This window comes from Hyperolius riggenbachi, chromosome 1 (assembly GCF_040937935.1).
Source record: "Hyperolius riggenbachi isolate aHypRig1 chromosome 1, aHypRig1.pri, whole genome shotgun sequence".
In the NCBI taxonomy this organism is placed as follows: Eukaryota; Metazoa; Chordata; class Amphibia; order Anura; family Hyperoliidae; genus Hyperolius; species Hyperolius riggenbachi.
In genome coordinates, this window is record NC_090646.1 from 137,112,156 (window position 1) to 137,125,972 (window position 13,817).

A 13,817-nucleotide genomic window follows, 5' to 3' on the forward strand; every position below is an offset into this window, starting at 1 on the left:
GCTGCTTTGCACACACCAAATGTTTAGGAAGTACAGCATATTGCAGGAAGTACAGCATATTAGGAAGTACAGCATATTGCTTGTTCTGCCGAGACATTCTAAAATGGCCACCTTTACCACTTCCATGTAGTATGAGGGTAGAATTGCACACTGGATCCTGGAGTTGACACGGTGTTCACCACCAATCAGAGTGTTCAATCAAGCAGGCATGAGAAGCAACAAGATGGCCATCTTGTTCATTCTGCTTTCTGTAACTGTGTCTACCCGACTTGGTTAAAATACTTACCTGAGGAAGCCCCAGGTAAGTAAAAGAGCTATGTTTTAACTTGTCTGATGACTTCTTTAAAGAGAATAAATCTCGCTTCAGACCTCATAGATAGCAGGGGCATGTGTGCCCCTGCTAAAACGCTGCTATCCCGCGGCTTAATGGGGGTCCCTTCACCCCCAAATCCCCTCAGTGCAGCGGGGGATCTCTTCCTGGTTGGGGCAGGGCTAACCGCCGCAGCCCTGTCCCACGCGCGTCTGTCAGCGCGTATCTCCGCCTCTCCCCCGCCCCTCTAAGTCTTCCTTCACTGAGAGGGGCGGGGAGAGGCGGCGATGCGCGTCTGATAGACGCAACTGGAGGCAGGGCTGCAGCCATTAGCCCTGCCTCCAGGAAGAAAAAATACACAACCAATTTGCGACCAACGCTTGCGGGGGTGGGTTTGGGGGTGAAGGGACCCCCGTTTAGCGGCGCGATAGCGGCGGTTTAGCAGGGGGACACATGCCCCTGCTAACTATGAGCTCTGAATAGTGTTGGGCGAACATCTAGATGTTCGGGTTCGGGCCGAACAGGCCGAACATGGCCGCGATGTTCGGGTGTTCGACCCGAACTCCGAACATAATGGAAGTCAATGGGGACCCGAACTTTTGTGGTTTGTAAAGCCTCCTTACATGCTACATACCCCAAATTTACAGGGTATGTGCACCTTGGGAGTGGGTACAAGAGGAAAAAAAATTTAGCAAAAAGAGCTTATAGTTTTTGAGAAAATCGATTTTAAAGTTTCAAAGGGAAAACTGTCTTTTAAATGCGGGAAATGTCTGTTTTCTTTGCACAGGTAACATGCTTTTTGTCGGCATGCAGTCATAAATGTAATACATATAAGAGGTTCCAGGAAAAGGGACCGGTAATGCTAACCCAGCAGCAGCACACGTGATGGAACAGGAGGAGGGTGGCGCAGGAGGAGAAGGCCACGCTTTGTGAGACACAACAACCCAGGCCTTGCATGAGGACAAAAAGCGTGCGGATAGCATGCTTTGTACCGCCATGTAGTCATAAATGTAATAAAGATAAGAGGTTCCATAAACAGGGACCGGCAACGGTAACCCAGCAGCAGCAGCAGCAGCAGCAGCACACGTGATGGAACAGGAGGAGGCGCAGGAGGAGAAGGCCACGCTTTGTGAGACACAACAACCCAGGCCTTGCATGAGGACAAAAAGCGTGCGGATAGCATGCTTTGTACCGCCATGTAGTCATAAATGTAATAAAGATAAGAGGTTCCATAAACAGGGACCGGCAACGGTAACCCAGCAGCAGCAGCAGCAGCAGCAGCACACGTGATGGAACAGGAGGAGGCGCAGGAGGAGAAGGCCACGCTTTGTGAGACACAACAACCCAGGCCTTGCATGAGGACAAAAAGCGTGCGGATATAGCAGCAATGCTTTTTGCCGCCATGCAGTCATAAATGTAATACAGATGAGAGGTTCAATAAACAGGGACCGGAAACGCTAAACCATCCCAGATGTTCATCGGTCATGTTACTTGGTTGGGGTCCAGGAGTGTTGCGTAGTCGTTTCCAATCCAGGATTGATTCATTTTAATTTGAGTCAGACGGTCTGCATTTTCTGTGGAGAGGCGGATACGCCGATCTGTGATGATGCCTCCGGCAGCACTGAAACAGCGTTCCGACATAACGCTGGCTGCCGGGCAAGCCAGCACCTCTATTGCGTACATTGCCAGTTCGTGCCAGGTGTCTAGCTTCATGCCCGGTTTCAGGTCCAGCGGTGCCAGCCACAAATCCGTCTGTTCCTTTATTCCCCTCCAAATTTCCTCCCCTGTGTGCTGCTTATCCCCAAGGCAGATCAGCTTCAGCAACGCTTGCTGACGCATGCCAACAGCTGTGCTGCACTGCTTCCACGATCCTACTGCTGCTGGTGCTGGGTTAGCATTTCCGGATGAGGTACAGCTTTGAGATGCGTTGGAGGAGAAGGAGTCAGAGAGGTAGGTGCTGCTGTTGTTATCCAGCTGTTTGCGGCGTGGGCAACACCCGCGCCGTAGCAGGTGAGGAATCGCTGCCAGGCTCCACAAGGTTCACCCAGTGCGCGGTAAGGGAGATGTATCGACCCTGGCCGAACGCACTCGTCCAGGTGTCAGTGGTGAGGTGAACCTTGCAGGCAACGGCATTCTTCAAGCTTCGGGTTATTTAGCTGACCACGTGCTCATGCAACTCAGGCACTGCAGAGCGCGCAAAGTGGTAGCGGCTGGGAACCACGTAACGTGGGATGGCCACTGACATCATGCCCTTGAAGCTGTTTGTCTCCACCACTCGATATGGCAGCATTTCGCAGGCCAGAAGCTTGGCTATGCTGGCTGGCTGTTACTGCCACGGCCCGGGGGTCATTTGCTGGCAATTTCCTCTTGTGCTCAAACATCTCAGAGACAGACAACTCAACCGTAGCGCTGCACACCGAAGGGCTGTTGGTTGTTGTGTTTGATGAACACTGGGAGACCTCAAGAGCACTAGTCCGGAAAGTGACAGTGTCAGCATCGTCTGATGTTTGTGAATGTTGTGAACCACGCAATGGCTGGGCTACTGCTGCTGCTGAGGCGGGTCTGGTGGTGAGTCTGGTGAACCCAAGGGAGGCAGTGTTGCTGGTGGTACCCTGTCCTGCCGCGTTTGCCCACAGAGTGGGATGTTTGGATAGAATGTGGCGGCTCATGCTGGTGGTGGAGAGGTTGTTAATACTTTTCCCCCTGCTCAGGCGGGTCTTGCACACCTTGCAAATCGCCATGGTAACATCCTCAGTGCAGTCTTCAAAGAAAGCCCAGACTTTAACTGGCTGAGGACTCGGACCTCGTGCGTGATGTGCTGGTGCTGCTTAACCCACTGCTGGACGCTTGAGAGGTCATCCAAGTAATTATCTGGTCCTGTTCTTTTGGATCTGTGAGGGTTGTTGTCCTGGACAACATGGGCAGTATTGAGTGGGTTTTCTTGGGTGCTCCCCTGTGGCCTGTACGTGAACCGTCAGGGGAAACACCTCTTCCCTTGCCCCTCCCTCTTTCACCGGATTTCTTCCTCATTTCACTTATCCTTAAAGTACACGCTGACTGGCAGCAGTACAGTGGCAGTACAGAAATGCTATACAGTGGTGGGTGAGCGGTGTACCACTATTGTCAGCAGTGACACAGAGCACAATGCTATACAGTGGCGGGTGAGCGGTGTACTACTGTTCCCAGCAGACACAGAGTGGAAGTAAACACAATGCTATATAGTGTGGCTGAGCCGTGTACACAGAGTGGCATTAAACACAATGCTATATAGTCTGCTATATAGTCACCCCGAACAGGGTGATGTTCTGCAGAACCCAAACAGTGGCAAACACTGTTCGCCCAACACTACTGGGAGGGAACGCAGATTTTAGTACCTAAACACACGATACAACATGTTTTCCGGGGTCGGACTCTGAGGCACATACAGATGGTCCCGATCATCATCCTCATCATACAACTCTTCTCCTGAGTCTGACCCACCCACCACCTCTGCCACCCCAACATCCCCAGACACAGACCCCTCATCGTCCTCAACATTAACTTGGGATGCTGGCCTGAGCCAGACCTCCTCCTCCACATCAGGCCCCATCATCTCCTCAATGGCAGCCCTCATTAATCGCTCTGGCGACGGACTGATGGACACAACGTTCTCCTCCGGGGAGGGCTGCTGCTGACCACTGGCTGCTGGGGTGGATGTTATAGCTTGCGTGGGGCGTTGGCTGTTGCTGTTGTTGGGAGTGCTGCTCACAGCGGAGGTCTCTGGGGAACTCATGTTGAGCTCATATAGTGGTTGACGGTGAGTGGAGTATTACTGATCCCAGCAATATACACACTGACTGGCAGAGTACGCAATGCTATATAGTGTGGCTGAGCGGTGTACACAGAGTGGCAGTAAACACAATGCTATATAGTCTGGCTGAGCGAGCGGTGTACTACTGTTCCCAGCAGAATCAGAGTGGCAGTAAACAATGGTATATAGTCTGGCTGAGCGGTGTACACAGAGTGTCAGTAAACAATGGTATATAGTCTGGCTGAGCGGTGTACACAGAGTGGCAGTAAACACAATGCTATATAGTCTGGCTGAGCGAGCGGTGTACTACTGTTCCCAGCAGAATCAGAGTGGCAGTAAACAATGGTATATAGTCTGGCTGAGCGGTGTACACAGAGTGTCAGTAAACAATGGTATATAGTCTGGCTGAGCGGTGTACACAGAGTGTCAGTAAACAATGGTATATAGTCTGGCTGAGCGGTGTACACAGAGTGGCAGTAAACACAATGCTATATACTCTGGCTGAGCGAGCGGTGTACTACTGTTCCCAGCAGACACAGAACAGTAAACAGAATGCTATATAGTGTGGCTGAGCGAGCGGTGTACCACTATTCCCAGCAGACACAGAACAGTAAACAGAATGCTATATAGTGTGGCTGAGCGAGCGGTGTACCACTATTCCAAACAGACACAGAACAGTGAACAGAATGCTATATAGTGTGGCTGAGCGAGCGGTGTACCACTATTCCCAGCAGACACAGAGTGGCAGTAAACAGAATGCTATATAGTGTGGCTGAGCGAGGTACACAGAGTGGCAGTAAACAGAATGCTATATAGTGTGGCTGAGCAAGCGGTGTACTACTATTCCCAGCAGACACAGAGTGGCAGTAAACAGAATGCTATATAGTGTGGCTGAGCGAGGTACACAGAGTGGCAGTAAACAGAATGCTATATAGTGTGGCTGAGCAAGCGGTGTACTACTGTTCCCAGCAGTGACACAATGACAGGGGGGACCCTGGCTAGCGTGGCTGGAGCGCGAACTACCCTGCCTGCCTACCCAAAGCTAAACCCACAGACAAATGGCGGAGATATGACGTGGTTCGGGTATTTATTTACCCGAACCACGTGACCGTTCGGCCAATCAGAGCGCGTTCGGGTCCGAACCACGTGACCCGTTCGGCCAATCACAGCGCTAGCCGAACGTTCGGGGAACGTTCGGTCATGCGCTCTTAGTTCGGCCATGTGGCCGAACGGTTTGGCCGAGCACCGTCAGGTGTTCGGCCGAACTCGAACATCACCCGAACAGGGTGATGTTCTGCAGAACCCGAACAGTGGCGAACACTGTTCGCCCAACACTAGCTCTGAAGCGAGATTTATTCTCGCTTCAGAGTCTCTTTAACCACTTCAGCCTTCAGTCGTTTTCACTTTATGCATCCGAGCAATGTCCACCTCCCATTCATTAGTCTATAACTTTATCACTGCTTATCACAATGAACTGATCTATATCTTGTTTTTTCCGCTACCAATTAGGCTTTCTTAGGGTAGTACATTTTGCTAAGAGCTACTTTACTGTAAATGCATTTTAACCAGAAGAATAAGAAAAAACGGAAACGATTAATTATTTCTCAGTTTTTGGCCATTATAGTTTTAAAATAATACATGCCTCCATAATTAAAACCCCCGTATTGTATTTGCCTAATAGTCCCGGGTATTGCACCATTTAAATTATGTCCCTATCACAATGTTTGGCGACAATATTTTATTTGGAAATAAAAGTGCATTTTTTTCCGTCAAGCTTATAATAATAACAAAAAAAGAACTATTTAATCTTTACATGGATATTTAAAAAGTTTAGACCGTAAGGTAAATATTTATGTTTTTTTATTGTAATGTTTTTTTTATTATTATTAAACATTTTATTTGGGTATTTTTGGGAGGGTGGGATGTAAATAGTAATTTGCTAATGTAAATATGTGTTTTATTTATTTTTTTTACATGTAGATGTAGTTTTACTTTTTGGCCACAAGATGGCAACCTTGAGTTTGTTTACATGACATCCCAGGGACGTAGGGGGACGTAGGAGGCAGGAAAAGCTAGGCTTCCGAGAGAAGCGGACGTTTTTTCTGCCGGGGAAAGGAATCAGTGATCGGGCACCATGTCCCGATTCATTGATTCCTGGGCTATCGATCCGCGGCCGGGAGCGCGTGTGCACACGCGCGATCGGCCACGGGAATGCACTGGAATGCACATGGCCAAAGTCAAAATTTTGAAGTGACAGGCACTCTTTTTTAAGTACTTAACCATTTAAGCCTTCTGGACGTAGAGGCTACGTCCAGAAGGCTTAAATGGTTAAGTACTTAAAAAAGAGTGCCTGTCACTTCAAAATTTTGACTTTCTGCAATGGACTTAGGAAAATACAAAACCATTGCAATCACAACCCCTAATAATTTCCCTAAAAATTAAAAAAAAAATTACATCCTTCATTTTGTTATCATTTGAGCAAAAATGTCCTTTTCACCTCAAGGAAACTCTTAGCTGTAATGTTGTTAACATCTCTGTTGTTACTATTATTATTGATTTATAACGTGCCATCATCATCTGTGCCACTGTGCAAATAAATATTTTACAAACAAGTTACCTGGAAAGACTTGTAACTAAATCAGACCCACAGAGCAGTTACAGCGTAGAAATGATCAGTTCACCTAGAAGAAATTTCTCCAGCAAGGAACACAGTGAAGCACACAATCATTTTTGCAAGTGTCTGATTTGTTCTTCTTTAATGATTACATTGATCATAGACAGCCAGTCAGAGAAGTACATACACATCTTCTGATAAACTGATCATTTGCTTCCTCGTAATTTTCTCTTGCAGGATTGTTTCTCCTCGGAGCTTTGTCATCTCTGCTCTGCAACTGTGAGCGTACCAAGAAGTAGAATTGATCATCTGTATTACAAAGTGGTTTGCAGCAGAACGCGGTGACTTTGTCTAGGCAAGAGTTAAAGGGTTAGCTCTTACCCATTTCCATACTCTTAAAGCAGATCAGAACTCCTCTCTGCTCTAAAAGGCAAGGAACAGCATAATAATATTTAAAGAAGCAGAAGTGGAGGTGCTCTTATTTTTACACAGCAGTCCCATAGGTAACTTTGTTTACCACTATAGGGTATCAGATACCTTTTTGGTCCTTTGTAGCCCCTTACACACTAAGTCACCATGAGCTTGCTGGGTAGTCTGTAACTCTGGGTGTTTCAAGTCCTACCCCATAGAGCCACATTAATCCATGCCATGTACTGATCAGGATAAACCAATCTGTAACAGTCTGTATGCATGTTGGATTATTGTGGCTCTGCATAACAAGCCAACACGTCTTTGCATTCCAGCGGTTCTGGAGGTGTGGTTAGCTTACAGGGACAACAAAGGGTGCTTTGCATATTTAGCGATGATGCATCATGGGAGACATCATCTGCTCCCTCCAACCTGAATCATTGCAAATACCTTCTGTTTTCAGAAGGCAAACTTTCATTTTGCAACACCTTATTTAATTATACATTTGAAAAGATTGTGCTTTATTTTAACCATTATTTACTCATGTGCTTGTCATCTACAGTTGAAGTGACCTGGATAAAGACTGTTAGACTTGAGAGATCCTTTGTTTTCCTGGTCTTGGAATCACTTTTATTCTTCTTCTCCATTACTGGGAGATTTTGCTGCCCCATTGACTTCAAACCAAAAGTGAAATTTCACAAAAAACTTTCCCGGTTTTGGGGGGAAAAATGGTGTTGAAGCAAATTTTCTCTGTCTTGCTCATGTCTACTTCATAATAAGCAGTCCGTGCTCAGATATATGAGTAACCTGTCCAGCATAGCATTTCTTTTTAATTTTTTTTTTTTTTTGTGGATTGATAACCAATCATCTTCTAAATTCTGAACTGCTATCCTTTTCCTGACTCGGTATTTTAAGTGGCTCTCCACAGAGTTGTAATAATCAGCAAGTTTCTTTGAAAAGTGCTATACTTAAAATGTTAAAGTGGAATAGATAGAAGGGCAAGCAAGTACATATGAATTCAGCTCAAAACAATGGGTAGAGAGAGTAAATACATCAAGGTTTTCACCCACCTGCCCATTCTGTAGCATAGCTTCCAACTAGTTCAGCTCTGTTTCAGGGCTACAACTGATGAGATCTCTAAAACACAGCACCATCCCTGGAGCTATTCAAATCCAGACTGAAAAGCCACCTGTTTAGCCTGGCATTTCCAGACTTATAAAATTCTTCCTCTGTACCACGATGGTCGGAGCCATGCTTATGCGCTTTGAGTCCCACGGGAGAAAAGCGCTTTACAAATGTTATTTGTTGTTGTTGTTGTAAAACCTGGCTTGCTTGTCCAACAGTGGTATCTACTCCATGCTTTACTTGGTGGCTGGTTCTTCTACAGCTCTGCATGTGGGACCTTAAGCTTGAATTCCTGTCATTGCTAAGGTCTGGACCTATGTGGGAGGGGGGGGGGGGCAAACAATCCTACTGGGCATGATATTACCCCCCCCCCCACACACACACACACACACACACACACACACACACACACACACTTATCCTTTGTTAAGAGGTAAGACCTGCTGTCTTTAAGGGGGGCCCCCTATTTCTACAGGTTTTTATTTTAATTTTTTGCCTCCTAGTCACAAGTTAGTTCGGAAGTAGTCCAAGAGACAGATTATTATTAAATATTGGGTACATGCTTCCTGCAACCCGTCCATGCAAGGAATCCTGGAAGGGGCTTATTTACGTTCTTAAAAAGACACAGTTGGGGCCAATGATTCATCACAATTTCTGTTCATCTTGCAGTTTTAGTGAACAGCACACAGCCATTCTTCATAAGTGATTCTGCCTCTCTTTGAATCATTCCTTTTTCCAAAGTAAATGGCTGAACTTCATGCACATATGTCTTTTCCACCCAATCTGACAATCTAAATATAAAAAATGTACATTTACGATAAGAGTAGTACTTCTTACAGAGCACTTTGTGCAGTAAGTTTAGTTCGGAATGTAATAGCTGCTCAAATACAAGGCAAACATCCAGGAAGACACAATTTAACTTTTCTAGAATTTATTTACATGCACTTCTATAAAGGCTGCTTTATCTGATATAGAGGCTTAGAGCTGAGCTGAATAAAGAGAACTGCAAGTACAGCCTCAGAATCCAGCCATTTTTCTCCTTTACTTCCACTTAAAATGCCATTTAGTCTGTAACTGTGATTTACACAGAACTGTCTAATATTTATTGCTTCTTCTTCTCAATTTCCCAGCGCCACTGCCTTCCGTAAAAGGCTTATCTATAAAGAATAGTACTTAAGTCTTACGGATTTTAGTAAAATGTTTCTTCCCCTTGGTAGCTAAACTTGTAAATAATAGCTATTTAAATAAGCTTAGATGTATAAGTTAACATTTATTTATGAAAAAGTAAACTTTTCTGCAGTGATTATATTGCACATTATCTCTTAATAATGAGTTTGGGAATCCTTTTTAAGCCCCAAATAAAGCCTGGATTGAACAAGACAAATTTAAACAGCAATCAGGATAAGTGAATATAAACAATGTGGAAGCAAAATGGTGGACAGAATATCTTTTTCATTAGTCAAATGTAGCAATGGCCAAACTTCCTGCAGTGCAGTTTGCCACGAAAATAATAATCCCATATGGAATCCATGCCGTAGCAACTTCCATCCTTACTGGTCATTGCAAACCAGCTGACCTTACATTTAAAGGCCATACTGAGTATTATTGGACAAAAGTTCGCTGCCAGCCAATGCATGCAATAGTTTGCAAATGCCAATAGTCACAAAGTTGAAAATCCTAAAGTAAATGCACATTCTCACGGTAGGAACTCCAGTTTTGCTACGCTGGTCTAAGCTGCTCTATGTATTACCACAAACACCAGCACACTTGATTCAAATTGAAATCAAATCTTCTTGCTTTTACTGCAAAAGATCTCCACACAGTGTAATCAATAAATCATGTTACCGACCAGTACATGCTGCTGGCAGTAGATCGGAGACAAGATTCCAATAGTCCATCCAATACCTGCTAGTAACTGTTCATATAAGCCATATGAGGGCTAGAGTCTCAGTCAGAGCGGAGTGCACATTTTTTGGCTTGAAGACAGGGAAGTTGCCTGAAACAGCTTTAGGCCAGTGTCTGTCACTATGATTTAAAAAGACACCAAATTTTTTGACTGAGACTCTAGCCCTAATATGGCTTATATGACCAGTTACAAGCAGGTATTTGATGGACTATGGGAACATTTGTTTTCTATCTATTGCCAGTAGCTTGTACTGGTTGGTGACGCGATTTCTTGATTACACTGTGTGGACATCTTTTGCAATAAAAGCAAGAAGATTTGATTGCAAATTAAATCAAGTGTGCTGGCCTTTGCGGTACTACATTTGGTTGTCCTGTCTGGTGCTCTGGTGCACCGACCATTATGCACCTCATATGACAAGAGGGGAGTGTAGGCCGGAACCTTTGGTTTGTGCTGCTCTACATATTCAGATATGGGGTGTCTGTTTATGGGGTGTCTGAGGAAAAAGTTATGGCCACACAAAGTGTAGATGGTTTTTACTGGCTGCACTCTTACAGAGGGGGAAGGGGGTTTATATTAGCAGCAGGGGCATTGCTAGCCCCAATGATCAGTGGCATGTGCCATGGATCTATTCTGGGATGCCCTGGATGTCCCCAGGCAGAGTAGAGGCACCACAGCACCCAGCATGGCACCAAACAGTACCCAGCAAGCCCCACAGAGGCACCACAGCACCAAGCATAGTACTACAGCACACCACAATGGGATGGTAGGTATTTTTGGTGCTTTGGAGCCTCTATGTGGGCATATTGGCTGCTGTGATGCCATGCTAGGTGCTGTGATGCCATGCAAGGTGCTATGATGCCTTTATGGGAGCAGGCAGGGAGCTGTGGTTGTTCGATGGGGGCAAGCTGGGAGTTGTGGTGCCTCAATTGGAAGTCTGTGGGAGCATGGGAGAGGGCCAACTAGAAGGTCAGGGAATGATATGGGGAGGCTGGCAGCAGGCCAGCTCACCCAGCAGAAAGCCAGACCAGCGAGCACACAAGCCAGGTAACTCTGCCTAGTTATGTTTAAGTGACACTGCCTATTTATGTGATATGCTGCATTTTTTTTTTTTGTATTAATGGACAGGGGGCATCAACCAACATTTTTCTGGGCAGGCTGCTGTTAAGTTCATGTAATTTTGGCTCCACCCATGACCATACCCACATTTATGTGTATGGCCACACCCATTTTTCAGCTGGAGTGCCCAAAAGTGCTCCTTATCTCTTGGGATCCTAGCAACGCCCCTGATTAGCAGCACTCTTATGAATATGTTGAAGGGAGGAGAGATGGAGCAAGAAGGGATCATAATACTGATCACACTTACTAAGGGGGAAGAGGGGATGGATAAGGAGGGACTATTATACTAGTTGTCATGTGGGCCACACTTACTAAGGAGAGTTGGGGGCTTGGGCAAGGAGGAACAATTATATTGACCAAACTTACTAAGGTGGGGGGGGGGGGGGATTGTGATAATGGATTCATTTACTAAGGTGAGAAGAGAGGGTGTTGGAATGCCCATACCTGCAATGGGCATGATCACAGAGGGAGGAACTATGTTGGCCACATGCAGAACCAATCAGATGGTTCTCTGGCTGGAATTCGAACCTAGTACTGGAAGAAGAAAGTGCTATCCACTACTACCGTGATGCCCCATAGCCATGCTGATGGGATTCAGATGCATAGTCGCATCAACACAAGTGCCTGTGTACGTCTCAGAGACACACACCAGCACAAAAGGAAACAAGCCTGTGAGTGAAAGGTGCCTTTCTGTACTAAATAGGCAAAACTGAAAACTGAGAAATCATTCTAAGAGAAGAGCTGTGTCATTTGGCTTACTGCATAAGGATGACTATAACAGCTGCACCAGAGGTTTATAGAGAATTCTGAACTGGGGTCATTGGTTAACCATTTCAAATGCATTCCAAACCAAATCGAGAATGAGATACCGTATAACTTTAAATAAACCGGATATTTATTACCATAACTATTAATTCTAAATACCAAATATCACAGTACTAATCAAAATCCTCTTGAGGGCCAACTATATTTTTTGTGTTAGGAAGTTACCCTTTAAGTTTCACCTTTTATGATTAGCCATCTTTATTTAACATGCTTTAAATTTTGCTTTTATTACAAGATTCTCATTTGAACCTTCAGAGCTAAAGGTTAATTTGTTTTTAAAAGAAATGATTGAATCATTCCAAAGACCAGAAAAAAAATGCGGACAGAGAATACAAAATATTCACGAGGCAGTAAACAGCGGTTTAGAAGGCGCATCAGGCGGTTTCCCCCTAATCTATGTGGGATCCATTATAGCTAAAGACCTCCTTGAAGGATGAAATGTTGTTGTGTCATTTTGACATTATATTTAAAAGCTTTTCAAGGATGTGAAAATAAAGATTCTTATGGAATTTGCAGCTATGATTTATATCTTGACAGTGTATTTATTTGTCCTTCAGATAATATATCATTTATACAGATAGATTTGCAAGTCCTAATTTGCTTATAGCTTGAATATGTTAAGGGAACCATTTATTATGTTTTGCAAGCTTGAAAGGCCTATAACGTTGAAATGAAATCTCTGCGCACATGCTGTTTACACTTTATGTAATTGGTTCAATCCTCTTCTCTTTCATTCCCTGTCAATTTATAAGTTACATTTGTGTATGCTGCTATAACTTTTTATACAAGGCATTGCAATTATTCCTAAAAGGAGAAGTGAGCTAAATTGAGGCGGTTAGAACAAACTAAGGATATTGCAGCAGCATTTATGTCAAAGAATTACAAACAGCAAAATCAATCACCGACAACCTCCAACATGTGGCCATGCTGCCATTTTGTCAACAAATAGGTTTTCTAGGCTTGGTTTTGTGATGGTGATATCTAGATTATCTATTGCTATAACATCTGGCTTTTTTGGCCTTTGATAGTAATATACAAATTAAGAATCAGAATTTATTTCGCCAAGTACAACTTGAGTTGTACCCAGAATTGGTCTCGGCACAACAGGGTCGGTGATGATACAATAGTAGTAGTAAACAGTAGATGCACAAGAAGCATACAGTTACATACAGTGATGCATACAGTAGGTACAAAACATATACAAGCAATACGATGCAAAGAGCATAAGGCATAGGTAAAAGTATCCATGAGAGATGGAACCAGGAGAAAGACCCGAGGAAGGACCAGGGGGAATCCGCTGCCGTCAAGCACTCAAAACGCTTTTGCAGCATTTTAATTAAGGCTGATTGTACAGTTTTCAGCAATATACCCGGTGGCTCCAAACACCTAAAATATAAACTCCAGCTGAGTTTTTCATCACACTGTAAATATCATCTTCATGATGTTCCAGTCACCACTTAAAGACATCTTAGGCAGGGTTCACAATAAATTAACTTCCCTGGTATTCACTGAAAAAATCGCAATGCAAACTTTCACATACAAATGCATATAGAAATCACAAAATTGTGCAAGAATGTTCAATAAAAAACGAATATAGAAATTGCAAAAGCAGAATTGTGCAGGTGAAAATTCACATGCATTACCTTTTCCAAACCCATTTGCAATTTTTCCTATAGCACCAAGGTTGGACATACTGTAGTGCGACATAGGAAAAGGAGACTGC

At 44.5% G+C, this 13,817-nt stretch overlaps 1 protein-coding gene across 4 annotated transcripts in view; it reads right to left on the bottom strand.

The window, feature by feature from the left end:
• SGCZ (sarcoglycan zeta) overlaps positions 1-13,817 on the bottom strand; it is a 1,116,694-nt gene that overhangs the window by 188,218 nt on the left and 914,659 nt on the right. The window lies entirely within an intron of this gene.